The sequence below is a fragment of the Erythranthe guttata genome, chromosome 1 (assembly GCF_056151865.1).
Source record: "Erythranthe guttata isolate IM_541 chromosome 1, IM_541, whole genome shotgun sequence".
NCBI classification, from domain to species: Eukaryota; Viridiplantae; Streptophyta; class Magnoliopsida; order Lamiales; family Phrymaceae; genus Erythranthe; species Erythranthe guttata.
The window spans coordinates 14,302,501-14,312,500 of record NC_142533.1 but is presented as its reverse complement, the minus strand read 5'-3'; positions in this window follow the sequence as shown (position 1 = coordinate 14,312,500).

Below are 10,000 nucleotides of genomic sequence, written 5' to 3'. Positions count from 1 at the left end.
ACATATTTTACCTTTGACCGTTTATTCAAAGATCTCATGTGCACGAGCAGTGTGACCCTCGATGGTTCAGGTGTAAGCTAGCCGTGGGCCCACAACCCTTTGTGGTCAAAACTCGTCCCCTTAGAGTTACGATTAAGATGAAACTCGTTTCAACTTAATCACCCAACGAATCAAGATTGGCGTCTAGCAACTACGCGTCATGATTCCCTAGATACAAATGAAGTGCCTGCAAGAACCTTCAGATATAGTTAACGTACAGTACGGTCCCTTCGATACATATGTCCCGATCGAACTAGAGGCATTGGTTCATCGAGACCTCTTTATATGTTCGATGACGGTGCGATCGTTCCAAGTGTTGTAATCGTCACGTGCATGACTTAGAGAATCGAATTCTCTAATCATCACTTAGTCGGCTCTGGCCAGAGACTTAGAATGATTACAAACTATTAGAACACACAGGACATCCAAGAGTATTCTAGCGATCGAATCCCCGACTACAATGCACATACCTCCCACTAGATTTCGGACTGCACGAACACTGGCCCTTGGGATGGTCCTCGGTGGAACTCAGGGACAGGTCACGATACAACTGGTCCTCTAGTGAACTCACGGTGATGTCTAGGTCATAAGGACTAATGGTGTACAACTATACCATAGATATCTCTACTCGATTATTGGGAACCACTTAGAGATTTCTAGGGTGAGGGAGTTCAGTGAACTCGTCAACTTACGAGCACCCACTTATGCATGCCGATATCACAATACCGTTTACTGATGAGATGCAGTACACATACACTAAGTGCTAGTCTTAATGGGAAAGGCCGATATCCTCATTAGTGGCGTAACCCTTCGACTAGGAACACGTTTAACAATTATAATACTTAAGTAAATATCTCACGATCCTAACGATCAATTACTAGTACTTGTAATAACTGTAAGGACTATATCTATGCTTGTGACAAAGGGACAAAGATATAGAATGCCAAGGTGTTTTATCATTAATACGAATAAAGGTTCGTTTATTACCATAATAAATACGAAAGAGCACAGCCACAAGTTGGCTTGTTGGTCACCTACTCTAACAATCTCCCCCTTGACCTAAAGCCAACTACCCATGAATCGCAATCCCATCGACTCTCGACGTTTCTCATGGACCGATCTCGGTAAAGGCTTCGTAAAGGGGTCTGTAACGTTCTCTTCCGAGGTGACTCGTTCTACTTTAACTTCACCTCTATCAATGATCTCTTGGATCACATGATACTTTCTCAGAATATGCTTCGACTTCTGATGAGATCTCGGCTCCTTAGCTTGCGCCAAGGCTCCGGTGTTATCACAGTACAACGGTACTGGATCACTAGCATTAGGAATGACACCCAACTCATGGATGAACTTCCTTATCCAAGTCCCATCTTTTGCAGCTTCGGACGCTGCAATGTATTCCGCTTCAGTAGTGGAATCGGCCGCCGTGCTTTTCTTGGAACTCTTCCAACACACGGCACCACCATTAAGCGTGAATATAAATCCAGAATTCGACTTTGAGTCATCCACGTCCGATTGAAAACTAGAGTCGGTGAAACCCTCTAATTTCAACTCGGCACCCCCATAGACCAAAAATATATCCTTAGTCCTTCGCAAGTACTTGAGGATATCTTTCACGGCTTTCCAGTGAGCCGGGTCGGGGTTAGACTGATATCTGCTTCTTGTGACACTCACAGCATACGCAATATCGGGTCTCGTACATAGCATGCCATACATTATGCTTCCTATGGCAGAAGCATAGGGTGTCCTTTTCATCTCCTCGATTTCACTAGGTGTTTGCGGACACATAGATTTCGAGAGACGAACTCCATGGGACATTGGCAAGAATCCCTTCTTGGATTCTTCCATGCTAAACCGTTTCATAACGGTGTCTATGTACAGGCTTTGGGATAAGCCAAGCATCTTTCTCGCTCTATCTCTATAGATGCGTATTCCTAATACATAAGATGCTTCTCCCAAATCCTTCATTGAGAAACGTGTGGACAACCATGCTTTCGTTTGCTGCAACATTCCTACGTCATTCCCAATGAGTAGAATGTCATCAACGTAAAGCACTAAAAATATCACTGCCCTCCCACTAACCTTCTTGTATACACAAGGTTCCTCCGGATTCTTCTCAAAATCAAACTCTTTGATAGTTGAGTCGAACCTAATGTTCCAACTTCGGGATGCTTGTTTCAATCCATAAATGGATCGCTGGAGCTTGCAAACCTTTTGCTCACTTCCAGAAGATATGAAGCCTTTCGGCTGCGCCATGTAAATTTCTTCCTCAATATCTCCATTAAGGAAGGCGGTCTTCACATCCATTTGCCATATCTCGTAGTCGTACCACGCAGCTATGGCCAGCAAAATCCTAATGGACTTCAGCATCGCGACTGGCGAAAAAGTTTCCTCATAGTCAACGCCTTGCCTTTGAGTGTAACTTTTCGCTACCAATCTATCTTTATAGGTCGATACCTTTCCATCCACTCCAATTTTCTTCTTATAGATCCACTTGCAGCCAATAGGAACAATTCCCTTAGGTGGATCTACCAAGGTCCACACCTTGTTGGAGTACATGGAGTCCATTTCGGATTTCATGGCAGTTAGCCAATTTCCCATGTCCGCATCCGATACGGCCTCATTGTATGTTCTTGGATCTTGTCCAAGATCAACATGATCTTCATCATTCGAGGAGGAATAACCTATCCGGCATTTTCCGAACTCTATCGGATCTACGTACCGTAGGTTCAGGAGGTATATTAGTGGATTGTTGTATTGGTTCGATTACTTGTTCTTGCGCTTGAACTTCACTTTGTGGTTCTTGAACTACTTCAAGTTCTATCATGCTGCCTTTTCTATCGGATAGAAACTCCCTTTCCAAAAAGGTGGCATTTCTTGAAACAAACGTCTTTGCTTCTTTGATATAATAGAATTCGTATCCCATTGAATCTTCGGGATACCCCACAAAATAACACAAGTCGGATTTACTATCCAACTTATCTCCCACTAATCGCTTCACATAAGCGGGAAAACCCCATATCCTAATATGTTTGTAGTTGGGTTTTCGGGAATGCCAAAGTTCTTTATCATTAATATCTCACTACGTTTTGCTGAATTTCGCCTTAGGCGCCCCCACTACCTTCACCCACTTCGAACTTGTTGTTTGGAAAGGGAACTCTTTCCTTTCTCTTCTTTTGGGGAGAACTATTCTTTCCAGAAGTAACAGCAATGAGAACAGACTTCTCTTTCTTAATGGTGGACTCGAAACTGACCAACATGTTCATTAACTAATCCAAGGGAGGATCTAGTTTGTTCATGTTGAAGTTCACTATGAACAATTCATAGGATCTAGGAAGAGACAACATGATCAAATCCAACGAGAGCTCGGCCGGGAGGGTGACATCGAGATGCACTAGCTTTTCAAGGAGAGTGATGATTTTGAGACAGTGCTCATGGACCGAAGTCCCTTCGCGCAGTCTCGCTGTGATCAACTCCTTTGTAGCAGCGTACCTCGATGCCCTAATATTCTCACTATACATGCTATCGAGATGAGCCTTTATATCGAAAGCATGCATGTGAGACTCATATTTCCTCGCAAGCGCGGGCTCCATGGCGGCTATCATATAGCACCTAGCATGTGTGTCATCTTTCTTCCATGCTTCATTAGTTTCCTTTTCAGCATCAGTTGTTGTGGCAGGTATAGTGGCGGGAAGTCGCTCGTTCAAAACATAGAGACGCCCCTCAACGGTTAGCACAAGCTTAAGACTACGCAACCAATCAAGGTAATTAGGGCCATTGAGTTTATTGTCGAGGATTGACATTATGGGATTCTTAGACATGATTATCTGAGAGGTATAGGGAAGAGGATTATTAGAGATTCACGTTAAATGATTGTTACAATTAAATGTTTGGCCTTATGTTATTTAATTGTTCTCCCACTAATTTTATCGAGTTCCACTTCCCTCTAGTAGACAAACGAGAAAACTGATTTTTCTTAATGGGCTTTAGGTCCAATAGACAAATATAACCCGTAGTTAATCTAGCCCGATTATATTTGCCCAAAGGTAGATCACAATCAATCATATCCACAATATGACCCTAAATTAATTTTCCTCACACTTGATAATGACCTAAGTTAATCTCGCGAATATCAAAATCGTCGTGTGTCAAGTCTAACCTACCAATCAAAGATGCTCATAGAACTTGATTATGCCAAACTAATGCAGTCCCTAGTTAATCTAGCCGACCACGTTAATTCAACATAACCCTTTTCTATGGCTACCTTCATCGCTATGTCAATTGAATTACAACTTACTCTACCATAGCACTCCCCGCTAACACGGCTTACTGCACTATAGTAAAGGGCTACACATAATCCAACCGTTGGCAGAAGGAAAGAAATAACTCAATAGATTGGGTATTTCTTTATAGCTTGAAATGATTCTTAATTAAATTAAGAATGAAGGATTTTTATTAAAAGGTTTTATCTCATCAGAAGGTTCGGATTGGTCTATGTGATTCCTACATCTATGTTCTCTAAAGGTATATGGAAACGCATATTGTCCTAAGAGGAACATACGACCTAACTACATAATTAATTACATTAATTAATTATCAAGTTTTCAAAATAATTATAGAACCTCAACTAGCATAAATCAATCAAATAATGTTGAGGTACTATTAATTAAGTTGAAGTATAATCAATATTATACGTGTGTTCTATTAATTGAAATCAATTTAACAATTTAAATTAATTGATTAATCTAACACCTATTTATTAAAATAGATGATAGCTGATCCGATTATCTAATTGGGATTAATTGAAAATAATTTTCCGAAAATTAAAATCAATTTGTTTTAAAATCAATATTTCAAAAATATTTTAAACTTACGAAAACTCCCAATTACATAATACAACAATCACTACTTTAATAAATCGAACATGCATAAAATCATAGCATATTAAAACGAACGCAATTAATTGCGCAACGAGCTCTGATACCACTGTTGGGTTTCGGGCACGTGTACGCAGCGGAAAACAAAAATTTATGCGATTTAAACAACTTTAAAACACATAAGCACATGCCCGATGATTAAAACAATTAATTGCGTACCTTTACGCTTCCAGCAAAATTAAAAACAACATACATGCTTAATTACTTAATCGAAATTAAATCAATTAGCATGCTCGCGTTTAAATCAAATAATCATGCTCGCAATAATAAAACCAATTTCATGTAGTCACATTAAATCATACAAGTTTCTTATTAAAACGAACATGCATATATTAATTTAAACGTAACCGAATCGAATGACAATAGATTCGAAACATTACCTCTTGAAGCGTGAGGTAGGCGCACTAAGCAAAGCTAGATTGCCACGGAAACCAATCCGTGCAATCCGGGGCAGCAACGGCGATGATCCGAGCTATGGCGGCGCGTGTGATTCACGTGCTGTCCTTGAAGAATCAATCGAACGAAGACTCGAGAAGATGGCTAGCTGCTCTTCCCACTCCTATTGATCCAACCTGTTTGCTGATCTGAAATTACAGCCTTGCTCCGACTTCAATATCTCCCTGCTTATTCAATGGATGAACAATTTCTTCTGGACTATTGTAGATTTCTGAGTCGTGAAGCTGCTGTCAAAATTCCACGTCCACCCGATCAACGGTTGATTTATGGCGAATTTTCTCGCTGGACAGCGCAGAAAATCCGAGAGCAGTTTTTCAGGATTGCCTTCTCGCATCTTCGATTCTTCGATGTTCCTCCTCTTGGATTTCACCTCGTATACTTCGATCTACTAAACACGTGGCACTAGACACGTAATAGTCAGAATAACGGAAGAAAATAAAGAAGGAAAGGAATACCGAAAGAGATCGGCCAACGGGTGGCCGATTCCGGCGAATTTCCGGCGACGGCGCGGTAGTGGTGGCCGTGGGAGAGGGTGGCTGATCGAGAGAGGCAGCGGCTAGGGTTATGAACGTGTGTTCTCTTAGTTGTGTGTGTGCAAGACCTATAAATCAAGTATTTATATGTCTTGCATAAAACCCTACGGGCTTAAGTTGGACCGGGCCCAACAGCTTAAGTTCGTTAGTTCTTTTACTTGCTCATCTCTCTCAATTCGATGATCGGAAAACTGTAACGATTACATTTTCGGAATCATTATAATGTCCTCGTCATTACGAGTGCCAACTCTCGATTTCCAACTTTCCAGAAGTGGAAACCCTAATTCAGTGCACTTTCTAAATTTGGAAACTTCCCGATTTAGAAGGTTCACTAATATGTTCGCCTATTCTTTTCCTTTTCTTATTCTCATTCATAATTCCAAATTACGAATGTTGGACCGAATCATATTGACTTCCAATCATGCAAAGATAAACATATTTTACCTTTGACCGTTTACTCAAAGATCTCATGTGCACGAGCAGTGTGACCCTCGATGGTTAAGGTGTAAGCTAGCCGTGGGCCCACAACCCTTTCTGGTCAAAACTCGTCCCCTTCGAGTTACGATTAAGATGAAACTCGTTTCAACTTAATCACCCAACGAATCAAGATTGGCGTCTAGCAACTACGCGTCATGATTCCCTAGATACAAATGAAGTGCCTGCAAGAACCTTCAGATATAGTTAACGTACAGTACGGTCCCTTCGATACATATGTCCCGATCGAACTAGAGGCATTGGTTCATCGAGACCTCTTTATATGTTCGATGACGGTGCGATCGTTCCAAGTGTTGTAATCGTCACGTGCATGACTTAGAGAATCGAATTCTCTAATCATCACTTAGTCAGCTCTGGCCAGAGACTTAGAATGATTACAAACTATTAGAACACACAGGACATCCAAGAGTATTCTAGCGATCGAATTCCCGACTACAATGCACAGACCTCCCACTAGATTTCGGACTGCACGAACACTGGCCCTTGGGATGGTCCTCGGTGGAACTCAGGGACAGGTCACGATACAACTGGTCCTCTAGTGAACTCACGGTGATGTCTAGGTCATAAGGACTAATGGTGTACAACTATACCATAGATATCTCTACTCGATTATTGGGAACCACTTAGAGATTTCTAGGGTGAGGGAGTTCAGTGAACTCGTCAACTTACGAGCACCCACTTATGCATGCCGATATCACAATACCGTTTACTGATGAGATGCAGTACACATACACTAAGTGCTAGTCTTAATGGGAAAGGCGGATATCCTCATTAGTGGCGTAACCCTTCGACTAGGAACACGTTTAACAATTGTAATACTTAAGTAAATATCTCACGATCCTAACGATCAATTACTAGTACTTGTAATAACTGTAAGGACTATATCTATGCTTGTGACAAAGGGACAAAGATATAGAATGCCAAGGTGTTTTATCATTAATACGAATAAAGGTTCGTTTATTACCATAATAAATACGAAAGACCACAGCCACAAGTTGGCTTGTTGGTCACCTACTCTAACATTCCTTACCGACACCGGCACCGCGCGATGCAAGCCGCAAGGACTCGATCGCGACGGCGACCGTCGTCGTTCGCATAGAGCGTGAAACGCATTTTCTTGGGGTAAATAGAGGGCCAACGCCTCGTACCCACTCAATTTTCCGCATCCGAGAGATCGAGTGTGCCGCCGTGCACCAACAACCCGGGGACTGTTACGTCTGGGATGTGGAACACGACGGATGCTTCATGGTCCATCCCACGCCGCAGCCTTGAAAAGGATGCAACGCAAGACGAAACGGGGCACTTTTAACCGACACGATACCAACACGATAGGTACGCAGCACAGGAAACCGACACCGATCAAGGCACACTTGAACCGACGATTGAAGAGGCGCGCACAAGTTGCTGTCGCTGCCCGAGCAGGGATCCGACAAGCCCGTGCGCACCAAGCACCACTCACACACCCTGCCGTACGCAATGCCCGAGAAGGAGCATCGTTGTCCGACCAAAAGCAATGCAAGAGCACAGCACTGGACAAACAACGACGAGCCCACCCAAGCATATGCCCCGTCGAGCACGATGCAAGCCCACTTGTTCTTTGCGGTGTTCACCACCACCCACTTATTTGCACCACCACCCACTTATGCGGTCTTATTTGCACCGCCACCCACTTATGTGGTCTTATTTGCACCACCACCCACTTATGTGGTCTTATTCCGAGGAACATTCCATCACCGAGTGAGTCCGAGCGAAACATTCCAACGGGCACCGACAACATGCATTCGTGAATATCCAACCTTGAGTAGTGGTTCGAGCGAAACTTCCAATGAGCACCGGAACATTCAGGCAACCATGCCAACCAACAGCAGCTGCCCGAAGGACAACTCACTTTCTCGACAGAGCAGGGTTCGAAGCATAACTCGTACTACACACACCATTTTCGAATGAGAGCCATCCCACGAAGCACCGACAGCCGTATAGCAACGCATCGCCTATATTCCCATCACCTACTAGCACCGATTCGCTCGAGAGCCACAAATAATCATGCCCATCATGCATCACCGGAGTAGAGAAACGAGCGAGACAACCTTTCCCAATAGGCAACGCGCAAACCAACAGCATTGCCCGAAGGACAACTCACTTCCTCGATAGAGTGGTGTTCGAAGCATAACTCGTACTAACCACACCATTTTCGGATGAGAGCCATCCCACAACGCAACACAGCCGTTTGACACTCCAATCGCCTATTGGGGGCTGACTTCGACCGAACTCCACCCAATGATGGTCCGACAAGCACAAATTATCATACCATACCAACCCGTAAGAATGTATGTTGCCGGGCTTCGCCGAAGCACCGCACCGGCCTCAATATTGACTAGGAAGAAACATGTTGATTACCGACAAGCCAACTTCTTTATTTGCGACAAGCAACCTTCTTTATTCGGCATCTTTCTTTATTCGGGCATCTTTCTTTATCCTGCATCTTTCTTTATCGAGCCTCTTCCGAAAGGGACTGGAAAAAAAAAAAATATATTTTTTTTTTTTTTTCCGACCGGCCGCCGCCGCCGCTGCCGGAGCGCCGCCGCCGTTGGGTGGTGGTGCCGCCCGCCCGCCACCACTGGCCCACCATTCCTGCCGCAGGGGGGCACGGCAGGCCCTCTTTTGCCAAAGTTGCTAGCAACTTTGCCCAAGTTGCTAGCACCTTGGGCAAAGTTGCTAGCACCTTGGCCTAGCACCCTCCTTGGACACCTCCCCCCCTATAGTAGTGAAATGGACAAAATCAGCCAAATGACCACTAGACATTGAAAATGCCGAGGGAAGCAACTTTTTTATTTCTCAATATTTTATATCTTATTCAACTTATTTTTTAACCAAATTTTTTTCTAACATTAATTATATTATTATCTACCCGTAGAAACTGGAATTTTATTTTTCCGACTTGTAATTACTTTTATTTAATTTTTTCATTCGAAAATAATTTTAATTACCAAATAAATGGAGAAAAATATCAATATACATTTTAAAAATCACGAAAATTATGCCAAATAGTTCATGTTGATATTACAATAATTGTTGAATTTGTTTTTTATTTTTCTGGTTTGTAATTATATTTTTTATTATTTTAATTCAAAAAAATACAATAAAATAGATAATAAATAGAGAAAAATATCGAAATATATTTTAAAAATCACGAACGTTATGCCAATTAGTTCCTGTTAATTATTCAAGAGTTCTTGAAATTTTATTTTATTTTTCTGGTTTTTATTTATATTTTTTTATTATTTTAATTCAAGAAATACAGTAAAATAGATAATAAATAGAGAAAAATATCAAAATATATTCGAAAAATCACGAAAATTATCCCGTATGGCTCCTGCTGAAGTTACATGAATTACTTTTTATGATTTTTAATTACATTTTTTTATTATTTTAATTCAAAAAATAGATAATAATTAGGAATATTAATTCGGGTATGAGGTTTGAAGAGTGGAAATGTACTGTGGATAGTTCTTTTACGAAATAGTAATTATTATTTATATT